At 39.2% G+C, this 12729-nt stretch overlaps 1 pseudogene; it reads right to left on the bottom strand.

Moving 5' to 3' along the window:
* Positions 1 to 2200: 2200 nt before the first annotated feature.
* Positions 2201 to 12729, bottom strand: part of LOC118910735 (serine/threonine-protein kinase 25-like) — a 57211-nt pseudogene continuing 46682 nt past the window's right edge.

Genomic DNA, 12729 nt, shown 5'->3' with positions numbered 1-12729 from the left:
TTTTGATTTTTTTGAAAAGGATAGAAAATTCTCTCCTAACACATCCTACCACACACTATTGGCTATGTCACTTATTTTGAAGATTACACGTTTATTAGAAAGATGTTGAATTCCTCTTCCTAGAACACTCTAGTTGCCTTACCCAATTGCTAATTTTTTCCTGTTTTATTGATAAATGATTGCCATACATCATTGGGTAAGTTTAAGGCATAAAGCAAGATGGTTTGATTTATATATATTGTGAAATGATTACAACAGTAGGTTCAGCTACAGTCTATCTTCTTATGTAGATACAATAAAAAGAAAGAAAAAAAAGAAAAGAGGAAAAAATTTCCTCTTGTGATAAGAACTCTTAGGATTGACTCTCTTAACTTCCCTATGTTTCACACAGCAGTGTTCGCTGTAGTCATCATGTTGTACATTACATCCCTGGTACGGATTTATCCTATAACTGCAAGTTTGTGCCTTTTGATCACCTTCCTCCAATTTTCCCTCCCTTACCCTCTGATTCTAGTAACCACAAGTCTGATCCCTTTTTCTGAGTTTGGGTTTTCTTTTGTTTTAAATTCCACATATAAGTGAGATCATACAATATTTGTCTTTCTCTGGCTTATTTTACTTAGCCTGATGCCTTCAAGGTCCATCCATGTTGTTGCAAATGGTAGGATTTCCTTATTATGGCTAAGTAATATCCCATCGTGTACTTACATATATATATCCTTATTATATATATATATATATATTCCTTATTATGGCTGAGTAATATCCCATTGTGTGTGTGTGTGTGTGTGTGTGTGTGTGTGTGTGTGTGTGTGTATTATATCTCCACAACTTCTTTATCCATTTATCCACTTCTTTATCCATTCATCCATTGATGGACACTTAGGTTGTTTCATCTTGTCTATTGTAATAATGCTGCTGTGAACATGAGCATGCAGATATAATTTCAAGTTACTGTTTTCGTCTCCTTTGAATATATTCCCAGAAATGAATGTGCTGGGCAATTCTATTTTAATTTTTTGAAGATCCTCCATCCCGTTTTCCATAGTGGCTACACCAATTTACAATCCCACTGACAGTGTTCATGGGCTCTCTTTTTTCCACATCCACACCAGCATTTGTTATCTCTTGTCTTTTTGTTGATGGCCATTCCAATAGGTATGAAGTGGTATCTCATTGTGATTTTAATTTGCATTTTCCTAATGATGACTGATGTTGAGCATCTTTTCATGTACCTCTTGACATTTGTATATATGCTTTGGAAAAATGCCTATTCAGATTCATTTTAATTTGGGTTATTTGTGTTTTTATTTTCCATTGAGTTGTATAAGTTATTTATGTATTTTGGATGTTAACCTCTTACCAGATATATGGTTTGCTAATTTTTTTTTCATCCCATAGGTTGTCTTTTCACTTCATTGATGGTTTCTTTTGCTGTGCAGAATTCTTTTAGTTTGATGTAGTCCCACTTGTTTACTTTTTTTGTTGCCACTATGTCATATTCAAAAAATCATTACCAAGACCCACGTCAAGCAGCTTTGTTCCTATACCAGTACTGTTTTGATGACTATAGCTTCATAGGATAGTTTGAAATCAGGAAGCATGATATCTCCTGTTTTTTTCTTCTTTCTCAGGATTTTTTGGCTATTCTGGGTCTTTTGGGTTCCATATAAATTTTAGGAGTGTTTTTTCTACTTCTGTAAAAAATGCCATTGGAATATTGAAAGGAATTGCATTGAACCTATAGATGAATATAATTAGTATTATTGATATTTTAACTATATTCATTCTTCATATCTATGAACATGGGACACCTTTCCATTTATTTGTGTCTTCTTAAATTTCTTTCATCAATGTCTTGTAGTGTAGCTTCCAGAGTAGAAGTCTTTCATCTCCTTAGTTAGATATATTCCTAAGTATTTCATTGTTTTTGATGCTATTGTAAATCAGATCAATTTCCTTCTGTCTTTGAGTTCTCTGAAGACAGGCCAGACCAGCTTGGATAGACATTGGAACCCTTGCTGCCTCTTGATGGGCCCTGCAGACTTTTGGGGGCTGTGAAGGACTATTCCCTTGTGTAGCTACTTACAGCCTAGATGGTTTGGGGAGAATGTCCAGATGTGGCCCTGCCCTTCATCCTCACATTGCCATAGATCTTGGAGTCCTTAGATGCTAGACACCTCACTGTGTTGCTCCAACTTCAGCATTTGTAGCAGTTGATTAGCTCAGTGAGAAAAGACGCCTTCTTGGTAAAGTGAAGACTGCTTCAGGAACTCTTCAGCAGTGGGTCAGGATCTGGGGTCTTTGTTGAGGCAGGCCTCCACAAACTCCTTGAAGGGCTTGCTGTGATGGCTCTCCAGTCTGGGCAGGCTTTTCTTGGTATCAGGAACAGGTTGCACATAGGGTAGAAATCATAGTTTGGAGGCTCACCATTGGCCAGCTCAATGCTCATGATCCCTAGCTGCCAGATATCAGCTTTGAAGTTGTAGGCAGACTGCTTGGTGACATGGAGTGCCATCCAGAGGGGGTGCTCACAAATGTGTTCCTTGTGATCTGCATGTCTATGAGCTACTCAGGCTCTCTGAAGTCCACCAGCCTCACATTGCTCTGCTCAGAGAGCATCACATTGACAGCTTTAATTCTCGGTGGATCTTGCCTTCTGAGTGTGGGTAATCCAAGCCCTTCAGAATCTCCTGGAGGATCCTGGTGATGCAGGTGTCCTTCAGGGAACCTGGTTTAAGTATACCCAACATGGAGCTGCCTCTCAAGTACTCCATGATAATCCACATCTTTGTGGTTTTCTGGTAGGAGCTGAAATAGCAGGTGATTTAGGAGCTGTCACACTGGATGAGCACAGAGATCTCCTGCTGGATATCCTTGATCTCATCTTCAGCATCTTCCAGGTCAATGATGGTGATGGCCACCACCTCCCTGGTGTGGTTATATGGCCTTATAAACCTCCCCAAATGAGCCTTTGTCAATATGGTTGAGCGTGGTGAAGAGCAACTCAGGGATCACCCAGGAGTACTGATTGAGCCATGTCTGTGCTGACCTCAGACCATCAGTTGCCCATTGGCAGCTTTAATTCTCCTTGATTCCTCCTTGAGGCTCTTAAACCTGGCTCAGTGCTTTAGTCAACTCCAGGGGCCTCTATCCCAGCCTCCCCCAGCCTATGAAGGCTCCCAGCCTCCAATTGCTGAGGGATGCCAGGGCCCCCCTGCCCATGAAGAGGTAGCCATGGTGGAAGGCCCAGTGGTGGCCTTCCTTTTGATTTTCTTAATACCATTTTCTTTCCTCTAGCTTATTTTATTTTAAGAAAACAGTATATAATACATATAACATATAAAATATGTATTGATCTATTATTTATGTTATTGGTAATGCTTCCAGTAAACAGTAGGCTATTAGTAGTTAAGGTTTTGGGGAGACAAAAGTTATATGTGGAATTTCACCTGCATAGGGTTAGATTCCCCCTAACTTCCACATTATTCAAGGGTCAGCTATGTTAATAACAATAGCTCATTAGTTGCTTCTGTATTGAAATTCTTATATCAGATTTTTTTTTTAATTGAGGCAGATGCTTGCTTTTTATTTTACACTGCCCAATATCCATTCTCCTTCATACCAATTCCTGATATCCTCTTAGGGAGTTACCTTTATTCAGTTGCCTATTTTTAGAGCAACTATACATTCAAGTTTCCCCACTTTTCTTTATCTGAAGGGCAGGTATGTGGCCCAGGCTAATCTCAACAGATTGTCTCTCTGGAACTGTGAACCTTGAGTAGAGTGACACAAAGTGGAAAAATGGTTGAGTGACACAATTTTGGTAGAAGAGGCTCTTTGGATACTTCCTGCTGTTTCTTTTTTCTGCCATCAACCACTGGAACCACCTGATTCTTTTTTCTCCGATCAACATCCTTCTAATAAACTTCCCTTTTGCTTAAGTTAGCCATATTTGTTTTTGTTGCTTACAATGAGTACCCTATCAGATACAAACACATTATATGATTCCCTATATTATATGCTTTTGTATCTAGTCTCATTAGGGATGAATGAACATCAGTTGTTTCAGATTTGCCACTGAGATGGATTTCCCAAAAGATTTAGTATTCATTTCAAGCTTAGGCTACACTGAGAGTTCTGTAGCAACGCTCTTTTTTGAACTGCTTTCATTTTTACATTGTCAAATTTGGTTTTCTTTGACACAGATGGTCCCCATATTCTGAGATCAGGACTAAAGCCATTATTTTTGCTTTATCTTAAAATCTTCTTACAATGCTTTTCAAGTGGTATTCCTGGACCTATTCGGTCTTCTGTATTGCCTGATTTAACAAGGAGCAAGATGGCTGATTATGTAGCACCTTTTCTACCGCCTTAGTAGGGTCTCTGTGCAGTGAGGACTCATTACCAAGCCTTTTCATCCCCAATGAAGAAGCAAAGCACACAAGAGACTAAGTGACTAGATGAAGACTTATTAACAGCATGGAAGAGCTCCCAGGAACTGAGTTTCAAGTTTTCTCCTTTATTGGTTTCAGCAATCTGACCGTGTAGTTTTGATCTCTCTCCCCACACAGTGACCTGCAGGGCTCATAGAATGCCCTGGTGTGTCTCCAAGTCAGACTCCAGCACTGGTGCATTCCATGGATGCATTCTAGCACTGGATCCGGGCAGAAATACGGGCCAGGAACCAGCAACAACATCTGTTTTAAAAAACCCCATCATCCCTGCCATTTCTCTCATTGTTCTGCTTTGCCTTGGCAGATGAAAATGTTTCCCTTTGGCAGTTTCATTTAGCTCCTTTAGAGCCTTACAAATCCTCCGATTGCAGTCTGGGTCCTTTCCCATTGCCATCAAGTGGATATCACCATTGCTGCTTTTTTGTAGCATATTATGCCTCTGTTCCCTTTTTCTCTTTGGCTCATATTTTAGCAGTGTCATGCTCAGACACAGTCTCATCCTTATTTTTATGTGTACAGAGTGTATCACGGGTAAAACTTCAGCTCTTACAATCACATGAGCAAACATTTAATGCTGCCTTTTATAACCTGAACACGCTTTGTTATTCCTCTCACATTTCATGCCTCAGTGGCTGTTCTAAGTTCCCCGCTGTATTATAACTGCCTGTTCAGACACTTAATCCTCGTATCCACTGGGACATCACATATTGCTAAGGCCAGAATTTTCTCTTCTGTGAAATTGTTCAGTTTTACTCCTTAAGATACATCATGTGCTTAGGGTTCAAGTTTTTAAAAAATTCAAGTAACTCTCCTTCCTTACTGTGGCATTTGAAACTATTCACAGGTGTACAGGGGTAATTCACAAGTTTTTTCTGATCCATCTGGAAAAATGAATAAATAGGGTGCTTGAAAGTCTATGCTTCTTCGTTGTATCTTTCCCAGCCTTGGCTCATACCTAACAATATCTACAAACTTATCTTTTTAGAGTGTACATTTGTCTTTTTATTGTCAGGGACTACACTTAGAATTTCAAGTCAACCACATAAAGCATTTTCATATAAGCATTTTCAACAACCTGATTTAACTCAGCATAACTTTTATCTTTATGCCCCCGAGATAGGAATGAGTGTTTTCTTCTCAACCCCATATTCCTATTCCCATAATGAAGGTGAGAAAATGCTGTTTTCTTGGAAGTTGCTGTGGGGAGTCAGAGGGTGTGCAAGATTTCCAAATTTTTCTAATCGCTGGTGGGCCTTCACTCCAAGATTATAATAATCCCGTCTTCTCTTTTCCAAGATTAACTCTTCCTTTTTTCTCTGGTCCTTTAAACTGCTATCAACCTTCCTCTGATGACTTCTTGGATCTTCCTTTCTTATCCAACAAAGGGAGCCCAGCCTCTCTCTGACTGCAGATGTGCTCAGAATGCTCCTTGTCTCACTTCTCTGAACTGTATGAACACTCCTGGTCTCATTTCCCACTCACCAACCAAACTTTGAGTCAATAGTCTAAACTTGCAAGTTCTGTTTCCTTATCTCCTATTCATCCCTGAATAGTTAGTTTATAGTAGACTTCAGCTGTCATTGCTAAGGAATTGAAATTAAAACTGCCAAAGGCAGGGGTGATATTTGAGCTTGGGCTCAATGGAAAGGGCCTATCAGGGAGAGGGGGGGACAAGGACAGGCCTGGAGGCAGGACTGAAAAGTGCTGCCATCAGAGTCAAGTGCTGTGGTAGGACTGTTGGATATGAAAACAAATTTAGTTGGTTGGAAGTTTTCATCTTGTAAACTAGAGAACCGAGTGTGAACGTAAACCTTGACTTACTGCAAAGAAAAAAATGAGCAGATAGGACAGCCCTATGTTTTCACTGCCACCATTCTTCCTACAATTTTTCCATTGTCTAAGTGAGGATTGAAATTCCCATCTCCAGACTCCATGAACCAGTGCACAGGTTTTAACAACTTGACAGGCTAGCTTTTAGGCAGATCCTTGGTTTATCCAGAAGCCATTGTCTACAACTTCTCTGATATATTTTCTGTTAACAGCTTTACTCTACCTAACAGAGATGATTCTCTCTCTCTTAGCAATACATAGTCTGGGAGAATGTTTCCTGTCCATTGGACACTTGTATATGAGTCCAGCTTCATTTTGGGACCACAAAAATGTGTTGTGCATGAAAGATAAAATTTGAAGGATAAAGTCTGGAATTATCCATGTTGTCAAGTGGTTCTGCCCAAGTCAGGTGGTTGTTTAATTATCATTTGTCGTTCTTTGGTATTTTAGGATTATAAGCATAGAGGTATCAGGTTATAGTCTTTCCACACATTCACTCATGTTGTCATATATTGCTTTTTCTCTTTTCTCCTATTTAATGAGTGAGTATAATCCCTGTCGGGAAGGTCACTCACATCAGATGACCAACAAGCTGGCTCCTGGGAAAGAATAGTGTCATGGCTAAGAACATGCACTCTCATACTAGATTGCCAAGTCTGAAATGCAGCCCTTCACTTACTAATTATTATACCCAATCAAAGTATTTTGCTCTTTGTGCCTGACTTTATTCAGTTGTAAAATAAGGAAAACAACAGCGATCTTTTCATAACATTGTTGCATGAAGGTTAAGTGAATTAATACATGCACAGTGTTTAGAACAGCATTGTAACGTTGTAATTTCAAGCTATTGTGTTGTTGTTATTATTATTATTATGGTTGAGTCTCACAAGATATCAGACTCTCCTGAGGAGCTTAAAAGTAACTTTCTAGGGCAAAGGGTGTGTGGAGAAACTGCCCGTTCTTCTTTGTAATACTCTCTACTTGCTCTACATATCATAAGCTTTGGGCAATCACATTACTTTCTTGGGAGGGGGCTGGACCTGGGAGATAATTAAATGATACTGTAATGGCACAAGAGGTTTCTTATAGTATGAATATCATGAAAAAATGTCATAGACCTATCACATAGGCATGAAATGCCCTAATGCCTATTTTCCATACATCTTTTCCCTCACTCACCCCACCCAAGAATAGTAAGTATGAGCCGGTAGCCATGTAGGACTTTTTATAAATTATCCCAGGATCTGAAAGGATATAAGGACTGATAAGGAAGCGTTGATATTGATAATAATGTGTTCACAGTCAGGGCTCAAACCTTAATCTTTGATTATGACAACTACAGTTAAGCTTTGAAGATATTTCTTGTGTATCTTGGAAACAACTAAGAAGATAGTTGACTGTATAATCCTGTGGAAAAAACTGGTTATGTCAGTTTCATAGAGTTTTGAGGTCTTTTTGTTTCTTCTCTTTTCCCTTCCATGAATGGATATTCATCCTCAAAACAAGCTCTTGATACAGATTTTCTATACCAGAGCTTTTGGATTATTTATTACATATTCCATAGAAATTATTTGGCACGTCTCTTCCCTTTCCTGTCCTCTGCGTATAGCTTAATTTCATGTTTCCTTTAAGGTGGGAAAATCCAGGAGGCTGTCAACACTTGATATTGCTCTGTGTCTCGGTGGATAATGACGATACCGATGAGAGGTTTGGGGTCTACTCAGGCGAGCCTTTGATGCATAGATGTTTCTCTGCAAGCTTACTAAAGCTGGCCAAACTGTCCTGTGTGCAACTGGGGCTAAAACATTTTTGTGGGCAGAAAGAGTATCCCAGCATTTCTGGCCTTTCTGCTTCCAGAGAAATCTGGAAACACGGCAGAGGCAGCCTGTCTTGTGGAATTTCCGTGCTCTGGCTGGTGGCTTGGAATTCTAGCTTCTCGTTTTAAAGCCAGCAAGAAGGTCAGTCAGTTCTCATTCTGCACTGTAATTGGGAAGCTCATTTGGTCTGTCCATCCAGCTTCCACTTTAATTGTACTTTTTCCTCTTGGTCATATGGTTGTGCCAAGGATTGCCATTGTAGTCTGGACTAATAAAGAGGGAAGAATAAATGCTGTAGGTGTTCTTTGTCCTGCCTCTCCTGTCAGAAGCATGTGATATTGAAGCATTCTTGAGTTCACTCTTGGAAACTTTCAGTTTTCAAAGCTGAAGACTGTGATTTGGCCACTGTGACATCTGGATATGAGAACCGGTTTGGTGAGAGGTTCTAAGAGACAGTTGTGTGACCTTGTCTTAAAACCCTGCACTGAATCAAATATACCTTTGTTGGGACAAAGTTAATGACTGGAACAGATGTCATCTGAGCATGACTTTCTGCACGAGCCTCACCCCTTTCCTGAGAGATTATAAATTCTCCCCTTAGATGATGTTCTTATTTTCTCTAATCAGGTTTTGGTTTGTATTCAAAGGGAGGAAGACAATATTGCACAATCATTATTTGGAAGCCTTTGAGAACTAAAAGTGAACTAAGTGTATGAAAAGTTTATGATGAAATCTTCCAAGAACTCCAAATAATTTTTGTTAATAGTCTGCCGTCAAAGATGTAGAACATAACTGCCTATTCTAAAGTGTGACGTCCTTCCTAAGAGTATGATATGGAGAGGTAGAAACAAGAATAACCTTACAGGAGAGACACCTGACAGACACTTCTTAGTTAGAGGATCAAGGTCAGCATCAGTGGTCATAAATCATATTCATAGCAGGGACCCTTGATATCATATGATGAAAACAGCACTTCATCTCTGAGGTATTCCTCTCCAAACCGCATGATTCCAGTCTAGTCATGAGAGAAATATCAGTCAAGTTCCTACAGAAAAGCATTCTACAAAACCCCTGACTAGTACTCAAACTGTCAAGGTCTTCAAAAACAAGGAAAGTCTGAGTAACTGTCACAGACAAGAGGAGCTTAAAAGGACCTGACAAGTAAATGTAATGTGAAATCCTAGAACAGAAAAAAAGTCATTAAGTTAAACACTACGGAAATCTGAATAAACTGTGGACATTAGCTAATTTAAAAAGTTTGTGATGCATCAATCATTTTCTTATATCTCCACTGATTTCATTTTCACAGTGAAACCATGCCTTCTTTAACGGGTAGAATTTATGGCTGGGCGCTTAGTATCCCAAATCTATGCTTTGAGAGGTAGAGTGACACATCTTATGAATGACTGAGCTGGGATTTAAGCCTAAGACTCCTATGAATTCTGTGCCAATGTTGTACAGATTTGTCATAATCTTACAGTGATATAGATATATCAGTTTTCTATTGTTGCAGTAATGAGTTGACTTTTTTTTTTTAAATAATTATTTTTTATTGAAGGGTAGTTGACGCACAGTATTACATTACATTAGTTTCAAATGTACAACACAGTGGTAAAACATTTATATACATAATTCTAGGTTCCAGCTATCACCCTACCAAGCTGTTACAATATCTTGACTATATTCCTTATGCTATACATTACATCCCGGTTACTTATTTATTTTACCATTGGAAGTCTGTCCTTTCTTTTTTTTTTTTGTGAGGGCATCTCTCATATTTATTGATCAAATGGTTGTTAACGACAATAAAATTCTGTATAGGGAAGTCAATGCTCAATGCACAATCATTAATCCACCCCAAGCCTAATTTTCGTCAGTCTCCAATCTTCTGAGGCATAACAAACAAGTTCTTACATGTAGAACAAATTCTTACATAATGAATAAGTTACATAGTGAACAGTACAAGGGCAGTCATCACAGAAACTTTCGGTTTTGCTCATGCATTATGAACTCTAAACAGTCAGTTCAAATATGAATACTCATTTGGTTTTTATACTTGATTTATATGTGGATACCACATTTCTCTCTTTATTATTATTATCTTTAATAAAATGCTGAAGTGGTAGGTAGATACAAGATAAAGGTAGAAAACATAGTTTAGTGTTGTAAGAGAGCAAATGTAGATGATCAGGTGTGTGCCTGTAGACTATGTGTTAATCCAAGCTAGACCGGGGCAATAAAACATCCACGTATTCAGAAGATTTCTCTCAGAACAGGGGGGGTGAGGTTCTAAGCCTCACCTCTGTTGATCCCCAATTTCTCACCTGATGGCCACCCTGCGACTGTGCCTGTCTTAGGTTGTTCCTCCCTTGAGGAATCTTACCCGTCTCTGGCTAACCAGTCATCTTCCGGGGCCATACAGGGAAATGTGAAGTTGGTAAGTGAGAGGGAAGCCTTATTGTTTGAAAAGGTTAGCTTTTTACTTCTTTGCATATTTATGCCCTGTGGCTTCTATGCCCAGCATTTGTCTTGAGGTATCTTTACCACTTGGAAGAATTATGATACTCGGTAAATTTGATATGAGGCACGAATTCTATTTAAGGGTTGTAATTAGGAAGGAAGAAGAAAAGCTATAGAAGTAGCAGGCTGAAGAAAACATGGGAAGATTGATTATTTCTTTGACATATCTTCTTGTAGAGTAACTTCAGCATGTATAGGTTTTAAGCTACTACTTAAATTGTGCACACACATTAACATAATAGGAGTATAGTTACATAACCAAAGCATATCTGTAATTACCAGCCATCTCCAGTGAAACCAAGAAAACCAGTTAGGCACCTTAGGCATTTGTGAAAACTTATCTATGATATGGTGGATATTGTCCAACTGAACTTGAACAGTCTGAGAGAAATCAGACAAATTAAAACAACCCATTCCTGGGGACTGTTCACATGCCATATGTTCTTTTAACAGTAAATAGTCTGTAGTTGTAAGACTTTGGAGCACTACAATTTGCACTTCTCCAAATTCGTGGTTGAGTTCCAACAGTATAGATCCAGTCAAATTTGTTGTTTTACTGTATGCACAGGTCAGCTTAGATATCTCCTTCCTCATTCCCATGGCAAGTCCAGGAACTGGTGGGATGAGTGCATCTACAGCTGTAGCAGTGCGTGGATCTTTGTTGGGGTTTTTTGATGATCATCTTCTGGCATGAGTCTTCCAGAGAGTGCAGATGTTGGAAGTTCTTTTTCATATCGTATCTTAGTTCATTTTCGGGGTAGCCCAATTAGGCTTTGATCCTCTGTATAAACACAAACAGACCCTTTGCCTACACTTTTATATGCCCTTTATACCCTTGTGTAGAACTCGTTGGAGGTTACCACACAGGAACTGCCTTTTTTTTTTTTTTTGATGTCACTAATCTACACTTACATGACGAATATTATGTTTACTAGGCTCTCCCCTATACCAGGTCTCCCCTATAAACCCCTTTACAGTCACTGTCCATCAGCATAGCAAAATGTTGTAGAATCACTACTTGCATTCTCTGTGTTGTATAGCCCTCCCTTTTCTCCTACCCCCCCAAGCATGTTAATCTTAATACCCCCCTACTTCTCCCCCCTTATCCCTCCCTACCCACACATCCTCCCCAGTCCCTTTCCCTTTGGTACCTGTTAGTCCATTCTTGAGTTCTGTGATTCTGGTGCTGTTTTGTTCCTTCAGTTTTTCCTTTGTTCTTATATTCCACAGATAAGTGAAATCATTTGGTATTTCTCTTTCTCCGCTTGGCTTGTTTCACTGAGCATAATACCCTCCAGCTCCATCCATGTTGCTGCAAATGGTAGGATTTGCCCTTTTCTTATGGCTGAGTAGTATTCCATTGTGTATATGTACCACATCTTCTTTATCCATTCATCTATCGATGGACATTTAGGTTGCTTCCAATTCTTGGCTATTGTGAATAGTGCTGCGATAAACATAGGGGTGCACTGATCTTTCTCATACTTGATTGCTGCATTCTTAGGGTAAATTCCTAGGAGTGGAATTCCTGGGTCAAATGGTAAGTCTGTTTTGAGCATTTTGATGTACCTCCATACTGCTTTCCACAATGGTTGAACTAACTTACATTCCCACCAGCAGTGTAGGAGGGTTCCCCTTTTTCCACAGCCTCGCCAACATTTGTTGTTGTTTGTCTTTTGGATGGCAGCCATCCTTACTGGTGTGAGGTGATACCTCATTGTAGTTTTAATTTGCATTTCTCTGATAATTAGCGATGTGGAGCATCTTTTCATGTGTCTGCTGGCCATCTGTATTTTTTGGAGAACCGTCTGTTCAGTTCCTCTGCCCATTATTTAATTGGGTTATTTGTTGTTTGTTTGTTGAGGTGTGTGAGCTCTTTATATATTCTGGATGTCAAGCCTTTATCGGATCTGTCGTTTTCAAATATATTCTCCCATACTGTAGGGTTCCTTTTTGTTCTATTGATGGTGTCTTTTGCTGTACAGAAGCTTTTCAGCTTAATATAGTCCCACTTGTTCATTTTTGCTGTTGTTTTCCTTGCCAGGGGAGATATGTTCAAGAAGAGGTCACTCATGTTTATGTCTAAGAGGTTTTTGCCTATGTTT

The sequence above is a fragment of the Manis pentadactyla genome, chromosome 11 (assembly GCF_030020395.1).
Source record: "Manis pentadactyla isolate mManPen7 chromosome 11, mManPen7.hap1, whole genome shotgun sequence".
NCBI classification, from domain to species: Eukaryota; Metazoa; Chordata; class Mammalia; order Pholidota; family Manidae; genus Manis; species Manis pentadactyla.
Note: the sequence above shows the minus strand (reverse complement) of the source record. Positions and strands in the feature narration are given on the sequence as shown.